Below are 14165 nucleotides of genomic sequence, written 5' to 3'. Positions count from 1 at the left end.
AGATCCTGAGGCCCGTTGTCGTGCCATTCATCCGCCACCGTCAACTCATGATAATGCACGGCCACATGTCGCAAAGATCTGTACACAATTCCTGGAAGCTAAAAATGTCCACGTTTTTCCATGGCCTGCGTACTCATCAGACATGTTACTCATTGAGCACGTTTGGAATGCTCTGGATCAACATGTAAGATAGCGTGTTCCAGTTCCTGCCAATATCCAGCAACTTTGCACAGCCATTAAGGAGGAATGGGACAACATTCCATAGGTCACAATCAATAGCCTGATCAAGGAGGAGGCACATGGTGCAAACCAGAACATTTTTCCTTCGCTTCAGAGAAATAGAGTGCACTTTTTCCACATGTTGTTACGTTACAGCCTTTTTCTAAAATGTATTAAATAAAACATTTTCCTCATCAATCTACACACAATACCCCATAATGACAAAGCTTTGACATTTTTGCAAATGTTATTAAAAATAAAAACAGATACCTTATTTACATAGGTTTTCAGACCCTATGCTATGAGACTCGAAATTGAGCTCAAGTGCATCCTGTTTCCATTGATCATCCTTCAGATGTTTCTACAACTTGATTGGAGTCCACATGTGGTAAATTCAATTTATTGGACATGATTTGGAAAGGCACACACCTGTCTATAAAAGGTCCCACAGTTGACGGTGCATGTCAGAGCAAAAATCAAGCCATGAGGTCGAAGGAATTGTCCGTAGAGCTCAGAGACAGTATTGTGTCGAAGCACAGATCTAGGGAAGGTTACAACATTTTTTGTTGCAGCATTGAAGGTCCCCAAGAACACAGTGGCCTCCACAATTCTTAAATGGAAGAAATTTGTAACCAGCAAGACTTCCTAGAGCTGGCCGCCCGGCCATACTGCGCAATCAGGGGAGAAGGGCCTTGGTCAGGGAAAGATGAACGGAGCAAAGTAGAGAGAGATCCTTGATGAAAACCTGCTCCAGAGTGCTCAGACTGGGGCGAAGGTTCAGCTTCCAACAGGACAACGACCCTAAGCAAACACAGCCAAGATAAAGCAGGAGTGGCTTCGAGACAAGTCTCAATGTCCTTGAGTGGCCCAGCCAGAGCCCGGACTTGAACCTGATCAAACATCTCTGAAAATAGCTGTGCAGTGACGCTCCCCATCTAACCTGACAGAGCTTGAGAGGGTATGCAGAGAAGAATGGGAGAAACTCCCTAATTACAGGTGTTGCTGTAATTGCTGCCAGAAGGTGCTTGAACAAAGTATTGAGGAAAGGGTCTGAATACTTATGTAAATGTGAAAGTTTTTTTATTTTTAATAGATTTGAGAGAAGAAAATCAAAAAATATTTTGCTTTGTTATTATGGGGTATTGTGTGTAGGTTGTTGAGGGAAATAAACAAATCCATTTTCAAATAAGGCTGTAAAAAGTCAAGGGATCTGAATACTTTCCATATGCACTGTATGTTTAAAAGATTTTCATGGTTGTGAATTTTATCTGTGCAATGTGGTGGTCACATCAGATTTGTGTTCGGATCAATGCCCCTACCTTTATTGGTGTGTGAGAGCTTAGCCCTGATTGGTTCTCAGTCCGTTTTTATTGCCATAATTGCAACAATGAGTTTCCTGTCATGTTAGCGCAGCTTCCTTTTTTGCATGGCCGTTTGGCACATAAACCTGTAGCCTTGGCCCACATTAGGCTAGTTAGCATGAGAGGAACTAAGCTCTTAGCCAAACTATGGAAAAACAGACTTTTTGTGCCCTGTCCTTCAATTATTCTGTGTTCTTCACAGGGCCGTGCCAAGAGTCCTTGTCAATGTGATTTAAGGACCCACGTTACTCATTTACAAATGGATCCACTACGTCCTTGTTCCTTCCTGCTTGCTGACCTTTCGGGTTGGCTTTCCAGTTTAGCCAGTTAGCTCGCAGGATCCTCGAAGCAAGCTGGTTGGTTAGGTTTTCATCTTTATATCCGTTTGTCTTTTCTCTCCATTCTGCCTTCCCTTTGTCTCTTCTTTCCCTGGCTTGTGTTGATACGTTCACCTGGTGTGCCTGTTCATCAGTCTCTCAGCCTGACGCCAGGCTCTTTTGTTAGCCCGTTTTCTAGAAATGTTCATGCAACGTGTCCTCTCCGCAGTCCGCACCACATGTCGCCATATCCTGGGTCCTGTTCAGCTGCACCCCTGGGCAGTGAATGGGGAAAAAAACGCCTGGACTGACCCTAGCTGCTCAGTGCTCAACAGTAATGTAGTGTCTCAAATGGCCCTCATCTGCTCCTCTCACACACTACAGGTCCAGCTGTAATAGGGTCCTTCTGTAGCTCAGTTGGTAGAGCATGGCGCTTGTAACGCCAGGGTAGTGGGTTCGATTCCCGGGACCACCCATACGTAGAATGTATGCACACATGACTGTAAGTCGCTTTGGATAAAAGCGTCTGCTAAATGGCATATATTATATTATTATATTATTTTTTCTTTAAGGTACTGTATCTGTGACCAACAGATGCAATAATGTATTCCCAGTCATGTGAAATAGATTAGGGCCTAATTAATTTATTCCAATTGACTGATTTCCTTATACGAACTGTAACTCTTTGAAATTGTTTCATTTTTATTTTTGTTCAGTGTAGCTAGGAGATGTGTTCCAAAGTAGCGCTGCTCATGAAAGGACAAAATAGGCTGAAATAGAACAGTTATATTACCCATGTCACCTAAAATAGCCTTGCCAATTGGACATTTGCTTCTTTGCATTACACTGTTTAGTAACAACATTGTTTAGTCTTAATGAGCAAATGAGTGTTAATTGAGTTATTATGCTGAAACGAGAACCCTTAGGACTGGAGTCTGATACCCCCTCTGATACCCCTGAAGAAGCCTGGGCCGTTAATCTAGAAATACACCCCTCACCCTTCTAAAGGTCACATGAAACTGGGATGCTTTCCATACATAGCGTATGGTACCTATGTGTGTCTACATGTGTACCATAGAGTACATGGTATACTCCACCAAAAAGAGAAGTATGTGATGAGTAACGTGATCCGTATGAAGGTGGTCCACTCACTTGGGGCCCCTTGACTCCTCAAACTCTCACTGAATTTTTACAATCGTACTGACGGAGCATGATTTGTGTTGGGAATTTGGGATTATCATGCCGCATAATCATGGGAAGAAATATTTCTAGGACAATTTGTGAGATTCTCTCTTTGTGCATGGCTTGCTACAGGCTTCACTTCAAAGGTCATGGTTTGAAGTTATCATCCTTCAAAGATGAGACAAATACTGCACAATATGTCAAGATCAAGCAAAGATATTTGGAACAGCCATCTCTCATTGGCCTGAAATGACATCTTGCGGTGCATGTAATAACGCTAAAACTGAGGGAATCATCCAGTTTAAAAATACAGCAAGAAATAAATTCCCTGTCAGTCAAAGGGGAAAACAGTTCAAAGGATACTATTCAGTTGGATCAAAGTTGATTTTACCCACCTGGTCAGCTTCAATTCTTGATACACAGTATGAGTTTGTCATTGTGTGAAGGACATTTGTGAATTCTTAATAGATTGAAATACAGATTACTTGCTTTAATCAAGGAATAATAGTTCATAGGTTTTGACTAAGTTTAATTATTTTTTCCAAATGCACCATTACCAATTGCAGAGCCCAGATTTGAACTGTCATAACCAAGGTAATGCGGCTTTTCACCTGAGGGGGTAGAACCGTGATGGTGATGGAAGGCTGAAAAGAACTCTCAATTTGCTGCAAAATAAACACAACACTATCAATTCTATACCATCTGCCTGACTTACTGAAATAAGTGAAGCTCTTAACACCCCCATGCTAACCTGATATAGTCTAGGGAATGGAGCGGGCCAGGGGGGACGATACATTGAGAAGTTCGCTACCAGAACTTGACCCTCCCCATCCCTCTCTCTTTCTGCTCCCCACACCTCCTCTTTCCCCATATTCTCTATCTGCCCACCGTTGACTCCCTTCCTGTCTCTCCCACACTCTTTTTCTCACTCCTCTCTCTCTCACTCCTCTCACTCCTCTCACTCCTCTCTCTCTCTCTCTCTCTCTCTCTGCCCGTAGTTGTGTCTAGAGACAGGGGAAATGCCCCTGTAACTTGAGCCCCTCTTCTCCCATGTCCATTCACAGCCACACTGATATGGACCCTTGGTGCCGTTGGCAAGACACAGGCCGTCTCTGGTAGTGCCTGCTCCAAGCAGCTGCTGGGTACGTTTCATGGTGCAAGACATCAAACACTCAAAGACAAATTAGTTATAGCACGAGGCATGGTACCTGTGCATTTGGAACACTATGCAGAAAAGGTATCACATTTTTTTACTTTTATAACAATACATTTAATGAAAATATCAAATAAAAGTGTGTGAATAGTGTGTAGCTATCATACATTACTGGTGAGTTATTTGATATAGTCCCTAAAAGGCACTGAGTTCTAGACAAGTACACTCATAAATCACACACTGCACTATGTTGGGTTCTCGTGTGTGACTCCCCCACTTGTTGATTGATTAGAGTGATATACAGCCATGATGTTGAGTACCAGTTGTTAACCATGCGCCCATATCAAAATAAACCCAAAACACTTTATGATGAGGGAGGGGCAAAACATCCACTCAGCACATTTTGAGCTTTGCCTTTTCCTCAACTGCCGTCAAGAGAACCTATCAACATATGTCAATAGGCTTATTCATTTCTGGTACCACATCTAAATCAATAGATATTAGATATTTTACTTACTGTTTGATCGATTGTTAAATTCTTCCTTCTTTCCCCCAACTACCCTTCTCCCCCCTCTTGCCACTCCTGCTTTTGGCAACTGTGTGGAGGGATATTTGAAAATATACTGGAGAGCATACTAGATTTCCTCCATGCCATTGGAAGGATTCGGTCACCACTGTCCTTATCATGTTTCACTATGGGATGCTGAACTGCTGATGCAAGTTATTACAGTTATATGTTCTTACTAGACAGCACTGTAGGTAACCAAGGTCAAGACGCACTTGGCTACTTTTATGCTATTGATTAATCTATTTAATAATGTATTTGTATGCCTGTTAATAAATGCATGTGGGAAACAAGGTAAATGTATTTAAAAACGAATTATTCTTTGATTAAGTAACGTCTTCAAGGTATCTTCAAGGAAATAAAATATTCAAGCTATTAGCCTTGAAAATTACAGTTATGATTCAAACTCAAATAATGGAGTTGTTCAAATTGGATTAAAACATTAACTACATAGTCTAGGCCTACAAACATGTTTTTCCTCACCAGTCAGTTGCATTGTCAAAATAAATCAACTATTTAATAGGGGAAAAAAGTATTTGTAGCAAAATCAAATCAAATTGTATTGGTCACGTACACGTGTTTAGCAGATTATTGCGAGTGTAGCGAAATACTTGTGCTTCTATCTGTGACGGTGCCGTAATATCTAACAATTACACAACATATACCCAATGCACACACATCTAGTAAAGGAATAGACACTCAAACAAACATAACACTAAAAAGCATGACTAAAAAGCTAAACATTCAGGATATCTATTTATTTACATATTTTTATTTAGCTGGTTATGTTTAAGCCTACAGTATGAGACACGATGAGAACGTATGGGCAAAAGAAAGGGACATAAAACTTGAAAGCGAGGATGTGGCCCTATCTGACTACAGACATCAGACACAACATTCTTCCGCAAACTATTCTTAGAAACCTGCTTATTTTTTTATTCGCTTGGATGTCCCGGAGATCGACAGATCTGATCTACATCACGTGCAGGGATTCCACCTACGTCAATGGGTTCCCCTTGATTTACGTCATCGGAGAGACTGGCCCTCGTTGTTCTTCGCGAGACCAGCATTTCCCATTCTATCGAATACTAAAGAGTTAATGGAACAAAGGGGAAATTAATCTAGCTTGAAAACGAGCATCAATTTGCACTAAGAAAATCGGTGAAGAAAAGCCCAATTTGTCTTAAAGACTTTGCTGTTTTGTTGTTCTACTTGAGTTTTTTTTAAATGACTCCAAAGAGAAGAGTAAACATGTAAAACACACACAGAGAGTACAGTTGAACCTGAACAAGCGGACCGGTCGGAGTAAAGTGACGATGAGCAGGGTTGCGCTTTGTGATTGGTGGGAGTGAAGCGAAACTACCATCTAAGAAGATAGTTACAACAACACGGTGAAAAAAAATTAGGCAAGTTAATGAAAGTTGATTTTTTTATACAAAGTTATGGTTGAATAAATAGCCTATGTTAATGCAAAATATTTGCATGAATTCGCAACACAAGTACTTTAGCAATGGTGCACGTGCAAATGAACTCATTGCATCACGTCTGTTTCAAATAATAACCAGGACTTGTAATTGTCCAATCCTGTCCATTAACATTTTCACATGATTTAATATATATATATACACACACACATACAGTACCAGTCAAAAATTTGGACACACGTAATCATTCAAGGGTTTTTATTTATTTTTAATATTTTCCACATTGTAGAATAATAGTGGAGACATCAAAACTAATGAAATAACACATATGGAATCATGTAGTAACCCAAAAAGTGTTAAACAAATATATTTTATATTTGAAATTCTTCAAAGTAGCCACCCTTTGCCTTCATGACAGCTTTGCACACACTTGGCATTATCTCAACCAGCTTCATGAGGTAGTCACCTGGAATGCATTTCAATTAACAAGTGTGCCTTGTTAAAAGTACATTTGTGGAATTTATTTCCTTCTTAATGCATTTGAGCCAATCAGTTGTATTGTGACAACTTAGGGGTGTTATACGGGAGATCAAATCAAATTTTATTTGTCACATACGCCAAATACAACAGGTGAAATGCTTATTTACAAGCCCTTAACCAACAATGAAATTTTAAGAAAATACCTAAAAAAAGTAAGAGATAAGACTAACAAATAATTAAAGAACAGCAGGAAAATAACAAAAGCAGGGCTATATACAGTGGGTACCGGTACAGAGTCAATGTGTGGGGGCACCAGTGTCGAGGTAATTGAGGTAATATGTACATGTAGGTAGAGTTAATAAAATCACTATGCATAGATAATAACAGAGAGTACCAGCAGCATAGAAGGCGGCAATGCAAATAGCCTGGGTAGCCATTTGATTAGATGTTCAGGAGTCTTATGGCTTGGGGGTAGAAGCTGTTTAGAAGCCTCTTAGACCTAGACTTGACGCTCAGCCTGGTAGGTAGGTCTGGCTCAGTCTGGTAGGCTCGTGTCACTGGACAGCTCTTGGCTGTGCTTCCTTTTGTAGTCCGTAATAGTTTGCAAGTCCTGCCACATCCGACGTCCATCGGAGTCGGTGTAGTATGATTCGATCTTAGTCCTGTATTGACGCTTTGCCTGTTTGATGGTTCGTCAGAGGGCACAGTGGGATTTCTTATAAGCTTCCGGGTTAGAGTCTCGCTCCTTGAAAGCGGCAGCTCTACCCTTTAGCTCAGTGCGGATGTCGCCTGTAATCCATGGCTTCTGTTTGTGGTATGTACGTACAGTCACTGTGGGGACGACATCATTGATGTACTTATTGATGAAGCCGGTGACTGATGTGGTGTACTCCTCAAAGCCATCGGAAGTATCCCGGAACATATTCCAGTCGGTGCTAGCAAAACAGTCCTGTAGCTTAGCATCTTCTTCATCTGATCACTTTTTCATTGATCGAGACACTGGTGCTTCCTGCTTTAGTTTTTGCTAGTAAGCAGGAAGGATATAATATATTATATTTATATAGATATAATATAAACATGTGATTTAGACAGTTTTAGGATTTCCCCTGACTGGTGGCTCTATCCCCATCTCCCAGCCCAAGGTACCATATTTACAGGTGAAATTATTCTAGTTCTGTCTGTGGGAACAATTTGCAGCCTCATAAACAGTTACAAAAATAAGAACATGTCCAGCAAGAAGCAAGGGCAAAATTAGTGTTGTTAATGAGTGACAGTGTAATCAGTAATCAGTTTCTTCAAAGTATGTCATGTGGGAGGCCTGCTGAATCTTCAAAGCTTAGCTGTGATGACTGTACAGAGCTTCGGTGAAGGGAAATGTGTGTGTGTTTGCGTGGGTGTGAGGGAGACGTGGTGACTATAGAGGCAGCAGCTGCTGTAGCCTGAGAGTTGTCAGCCACTCTTCCATTTCACCCCACAGCCAAATGCAAACAATCTAGGATCACGAGTCCCTTCCTCCCGGATGAGCTTCATTCCAAGCTGGTAGTGAGGACGTAACTACGTACTGACAAATGTAAGATGGCAGCTGGGCACTGTGGATGGATGGTGGGAGCTGAAGTGTCTGAGCCCGAGGGGCTGCAAAAAGGGCGTGTTGGGGTTCAGTCGTTGCTCAGTTTTACACTTGAAAGTGTAATCTGACCTGTTACTACATGGTGCATGTTTTTCTTATCTACTCTGGGAAAAGTCGGTGTGTGTACCTGTCATGTCATGTGTAATGATCAGCAGACACTGTGTAAGCCCCAATGATCTCTCCTTACTCGCAGTGTGCGCTTGTTCACTTCCCTTCACTGATTTCAAAGGACATTTGTGGTGTAAAAAACATGGTGGAAACTCCCACTCTCCCAGGCCTCCAAAATTCAATGCATTTAGATTTATGGGAAGTACTGAATGAGTGCACAATAGGGTGACCACATTTAAAAATACCCAAATGCGGGACAAATGGCTGATTTTCCGGGACAGTGAATACATTTTTTGGGGCAGAACCCCCCCCACCCCAAAAGAAACTCCCGCTGCACCGAAGGAGTTAATTGAAGTGAGCCTATACTCCTTTTCCTCGCGCAAAATTTGAGATACCAAATGTGTGTCTGTTTTATGAAAATCTCAGAATATTTGGCCAAGGAAACATTTCTTGTTGGTCTCGGGGAATGTAAAAACAGTTAAGACGGGAGACTTTAAAAAAACAAATTGATTGAAGTAGCAGACGTGTTTAATGAGCATGGAGAGCCTCACAGTTTGACGAAATCACATATCTTTTCAGTCTAATCACGTATATATTTGGTCTAATACGGCTATTTACTCTTTGTAACTTTGTAACTCTTCAAAAGAAGCATGCTTTTTGTAAGTAGTTAAATGTTCTCCAAGTTTAGCTGGAATTTAGACTGAAAGGATTTGACAAATGTGATTGGTTGAAGATATTACGTTGGTCTACGTCTCGCATTGCGCTGCGCTATGTAGAATGGATAATTGTTTAACATCACCAGTAACGCAACCTTTTGACATAGACCTAAAACTTGTCAAAAGCGCAACGTGACTGTTAACTGAGAACTGTATCTTGACACAGGAGGTTGGTGGTACCTTAATTGGAGAGGACGGTCTCGTGGTAATGGCTGGAGCCGAATAGTGGAATGGTATCAATTACATCAAACACATGGAAACCATGTGTTTAATGCCATTCCATTTGCTCCTTTCCAGCCATTATTATGAGCTGTCCTCCTCTCAGCAGCCTCCCCTGATGTCTCCGCCCTAACTATGACAATCCTTGTCCCAAAGGCGTGAAGGCAGGCCAAAAGGTTTAGGTCCAAAATAAGCCCATTTTGTCGAGAGTGAAACCTCTAGCTTCGCCTCTTCCTCTCTGCTGCAAAATATACAGGTTAGAATGTCTGACTGCAATACGGGACAAATAAACTTTTTTGAATATTAGTGGTATTTGAATGTGTTGATAAAATGCCAGACATGATTGTTTGGTTGCGGGACAAAGGGACAAAATGCGGGTCTCTCCTGCACAATCCGGGACATGTGGTCACCCTATTGCACACTTCAGGAGAAAGGAGATATTAATGGAACACACCTCTACCTTCCTGGACCAGAGGAGCTCCATCTTCTATATTCAACCATAGAAGTAGAATTACTAGATTGGGAATTCCCATTCACGTCAATGTCCTGAGATGGGAAATTATATTTCAACTCCATGGGAGCAGTATAGACAGTTTAACCAGCCACACACAGGGTGGGTTTTGTTATCATTGATTTGCAGCATACATGTCAGAGTTTTTTCTGGAGTCAAATCTACAGGGACATTGGGTCTAGGTCTCATGTCTAACACCAAGCTCTAAGTATAGAATATGAAGCTATATTGTACCCTGAGAGACTGGAAGAGTACTCACTATAGGATATCATATATCTTTCCACCGTGTCGATACCCTCTATTACACTGAGACGTTAGTTAGGTTAGACTACTGCTGGGGCTTTCCACCCCTCCCACTCTCTACCCAGGTGGTTGGTGAAAACAACAGTTTCTCTCCCCAGGTTTCCCAGCTATGGTGCACCAGTTGAGTCAATATTGACCCTACAGTATAGCGTGTTTTACTGTGCATACTGTATGGTGGGATTTGGAGGGAGTCAAAGTCAAGGGAGGAATTTGGAGATTTGAATCATGTTTTTCATTGCACTGAAGTGTCCCCTGGCCTTCCTGCCCTGAGACTGGAAAGAGAGCAGAGTGCAGACACTTTCAGCAAGACTACAGTAGTAAAACTGGACCTATTGTATAAGTTACGGTTGTTCTCTGATATTCTTAGCAACATTACCGCCTTCGTACACTGTAGAATATGTCTTTGGATCAACCAAAAACAATGATTTCAAGTGGTTTCAAATAGTACATTTGTTGAAATCAAACACAGGATTCAATGCCAACTGTTTTATTTGATTATTACCAAACCTGTATTTCCAGTTGGTGCAACCTATTTCTTTCAACACTCAACCTAATTTCCCTCTTTGGTTAAATCTAATGAATAACAAATACAAACTAATATTTCCTGTAAATACAAACAATTTCATCTTGCTCCAAGTTGAGTTTTCACTTTGGAACATTATATCCAAATGACTTCAATTGGGTTACAAGCAAGTAGATCAATTACAATATATACACAAAAGTATGTGGACATCCCTTCAAATTGGTGGATTCAGCTATTTCAGCCACACCCGTTGCTGACAGGTGTATAAAATCGAGCACACTGCCATGAAATCTCCATATTTTTAATTACATTTTTTAAAATTATTATTTAACCTTTATTTAACGAGGCAAGTCAGTTTAGAAAAAAATCGTATTTACAATGACGGTGGGTTTACTACCTTGTCAGCTTAGGGATTCGATCTAGCAAACTTTCAGTTACTGGCCCAATGCTCTAACCACTAGGCTACCTGCCACCCCGCTCCATAGACAAACATTTGGAGAAGAATTGCCTTACTGAAGAGCTCAGTGACTTTCAACGTGACACCGTCACAGGATGCCACCTTTCCAACAAGTCAGTTCGGCAATTTTCTGCCCTGCTAGTACTGCCCCAGTAAACTGTAAGTGCTGTTATTGTGAAGTGGAAACATCTAGGAGCAACAGCGGCTCAGCCGCGAAGTGGTAGGCCACACAAGCTCACAGAACAGCCGAGTGTTGAAGCACACAGCGCATAAAAATCGTCTGTCCTTGGTTGCAGCTTTCCCTACCGTGTTCCAAACTGCCTATGGAAGCAACATCAGCACAATAACTGTTAGTTGGGAGCTTCATGAAATGTGTTTCCATGGCCAAGCAGCCGCACACAAGCCTAAGATCACCATGCGTAATGTGAGGCTTTGGCTGGAGTGGTATAAAGATCATGGGGCATTGGACTCTGGAGCAGTGGAAATGCGTTATCTGGAGTGATGAATCAACACTTCACGAATCTGGGTTCTGAGAATGCTAACTGCCCGCATGCATAGTGCCAACTGTAAAGTTCGGTGGAGGAGGTATAATGGTCCGGGGCTGTTTTTCATGGTTTGGACTAGGCCCCTTAGTTCCAGTGAAGGGAAATTTTAACGCTACATCATACAATGACATTATAAACAATTCGGTGCTTCCAAATTTGTGACAACAGTTTTTTATTTTTTATTTCACTTTTATTTAACCAGGTAGGCTAGTTGAGAACAAGTTCTCATTTGCAACTGTGACCTGTCCAAGATAAAGCAAAGCAGTTAGACACATAAAACAACACAGAGTTACACATGGAATAAACAAACATACAATCAATAATACAATAGAAAAATCTATAAACAGCATGTGCAAATGAGGTAGGATAAGAAAGGTAAGGCGATTTCCAGTTTCAACTGTTCTGCCTGCGGCTATGGAATCCTGACCTGTTCACCGGACGTGCTACCTGTCCCAGACCTGCTGTTTTCAAATCTCTAGAGACAGCAGGAGTGGTAGAGATACTCTTAATGATCGGCTATGAAAAGCCAACTGAAATGTACTCCTGAGGTCCTGACTTGCTGCACCTTCGACAACTACTGTGATAATTATTATTTGACCATGCTGGTCATTTATGAACATTTGAACATCTTGGCCATGTTCTGTTATAATCTCCACCCGGCACAGCCAGAAGAGGACTGGCCACCCCTTATAGCCTGGTTCCTCTCTAGGTTTCTTCCTAGGTTTTGGCCTTTCTAGGGAGTTTTTCCTAGCCATCGTGCTTCTACACCTGCATTGCTTGCTGTTTGGGGTTTTAGAGTGGGTTTCTGTACAGCACTTTGAGATATGAGATGAGATATGTACAGGTGTAGTGATCTGTGAGCTTCTCTGACAGCTGGTGCTTAAAGCTAGTGAGGGAGGTAAGAGTCTCCAGCTTCAGAGATTTTTGCAGTTCGTTCCAGTCATTGGCAGCAGAGAACTGGAAGGAGAGGGGGCCAAAGGAAGAATTGGCTTGAGATATACCTGCTGGAGCGTGTGCTACAGGTGGGTGCTGCTATAGTGACCAATGAGCTGAGATAAGGCAGGGCTTTACCTAGCAGAGACTTGTAGATGACCTGGAGCCAGTGGGTTTGGCGACGAGTATGAAGGGAGGGCCAGCCAACGAGAGCATACAGGTCGCATAGGTGGGTAGTATATGGGGCTTTGGTGACAAAACGGATGGCACTATGATAGACTGCATCAACTTTGTTGAGTAGAGTGTTGGAGGCTATTTTGTAAATGACATCGCCGAAGTCGAGGATCGGTCAGTTTTACGAGGGTATGTTTGGCAGCATGAGTGAAGGATGCTTTGTTGTGAAATAGGATGCCAATTCTAGATTTTATTTTGGATTGGAGATGTTTAATGTGAGTCTGGAAAGAGAGTTTACAGTCTAACCAGACATCTAGGTATTTGTAGTTGTCCACATATTCTAAGTCAGAACCGTCCAGAGTAGTGATGCTGGACAGGTGGGCAGGTGCGGGCAGCGAACCATTGAAGAGCATGCATTTAGTTTTACTTGCATTTAAGAGCAGTTGGAGGCCATGGAAGGAGAGTTGTATGGCATTGAAGCTCATCTGGAGGTTAGCTAACAGTGTCCAAAGAAGGGCCAGAGGTATACAGAATGGTGTCGTCTGCGTAGAGGTGGATCAAAGAATCACCAGCAGCGAGAGCGACATCATTGATGTATACAGAGAGGAGAGTTGGCCCGAGAATTGAACCCTGTGGCACCCCCATAGAGACCGCCAGAGGTCCAGACAACAGGCCCTCCGATTTGACACACTGAACTCTATCGGAGAAGCAGTTGGTGAACCAAGCGAGGCAATCATTTGAGGCCAAGGCTGTTGAGTCTGCCAATTAGAATGTTGTGATTGACAGAGTCGAAAGCCTTAGCCAGGTCAATGAATACGGCTGCACTGTAATGTCTCTTATCGATGGCGGTTATGATATCGTTTAGGACCTTGAGCGTGGCTGAGGTGCACCCATGACCAGCTCTGAAACCAGATTGCATAGCGTTGAAGGTACGGTGAGATTCGAAATGGTCGGTAATCTGTTTGTTAACTTGGCTTTCAAAGTCCTTAGATAGGCAGGGTAGAATAGATATAGGTCTGTAGCAGTTTGGGTCTAGAGTGTCTCCCCCTTTGAAGAAGGGGTTGACCGCGGCAGCTTTCCAATCTATGGGAATCTCAGACGATATGAAAGAGAGGTTGAACAGGCTAGTAATAGGGGTTGCAACAATTTCGGCAGATAATTTTAGAAAGAGAGAGTCCAGATTGTCTAGCCTGGCTGATTTGTAGGGGTCCAGATTTTGCAGCTCTATCAGAACATCAGCTATCTGGATTTGGGTGAAGGAGAAGTGGGGGAGGTTAGGGCGAGTTGCTGTGGGGAGCGCAGGGCTGTTGACCGGGGTAGGGGTAGCCAGGTGGAAAGCATGGCCAGC

This window comes from Oncorhynchus gorbuscha, linkage group LG18 (genome assembly GCF_021184085.1).
Source record: "Oncorhynchus gorbuscha isolate QuinsamMale2020 ecotype Even-year linkage group LG18, OgorEven_v1.0, whole genome shotgun sequence".
Lineage (NCBI taxonomy): Eukaryota > Metazoa > Chordata > Actinopteri > Salmoniformes > Salmonidae > Oncorhynchus > Oncorhynchus gorbuscha.
Note: the sequence above shows the minus strand (reverse complement) of the source record.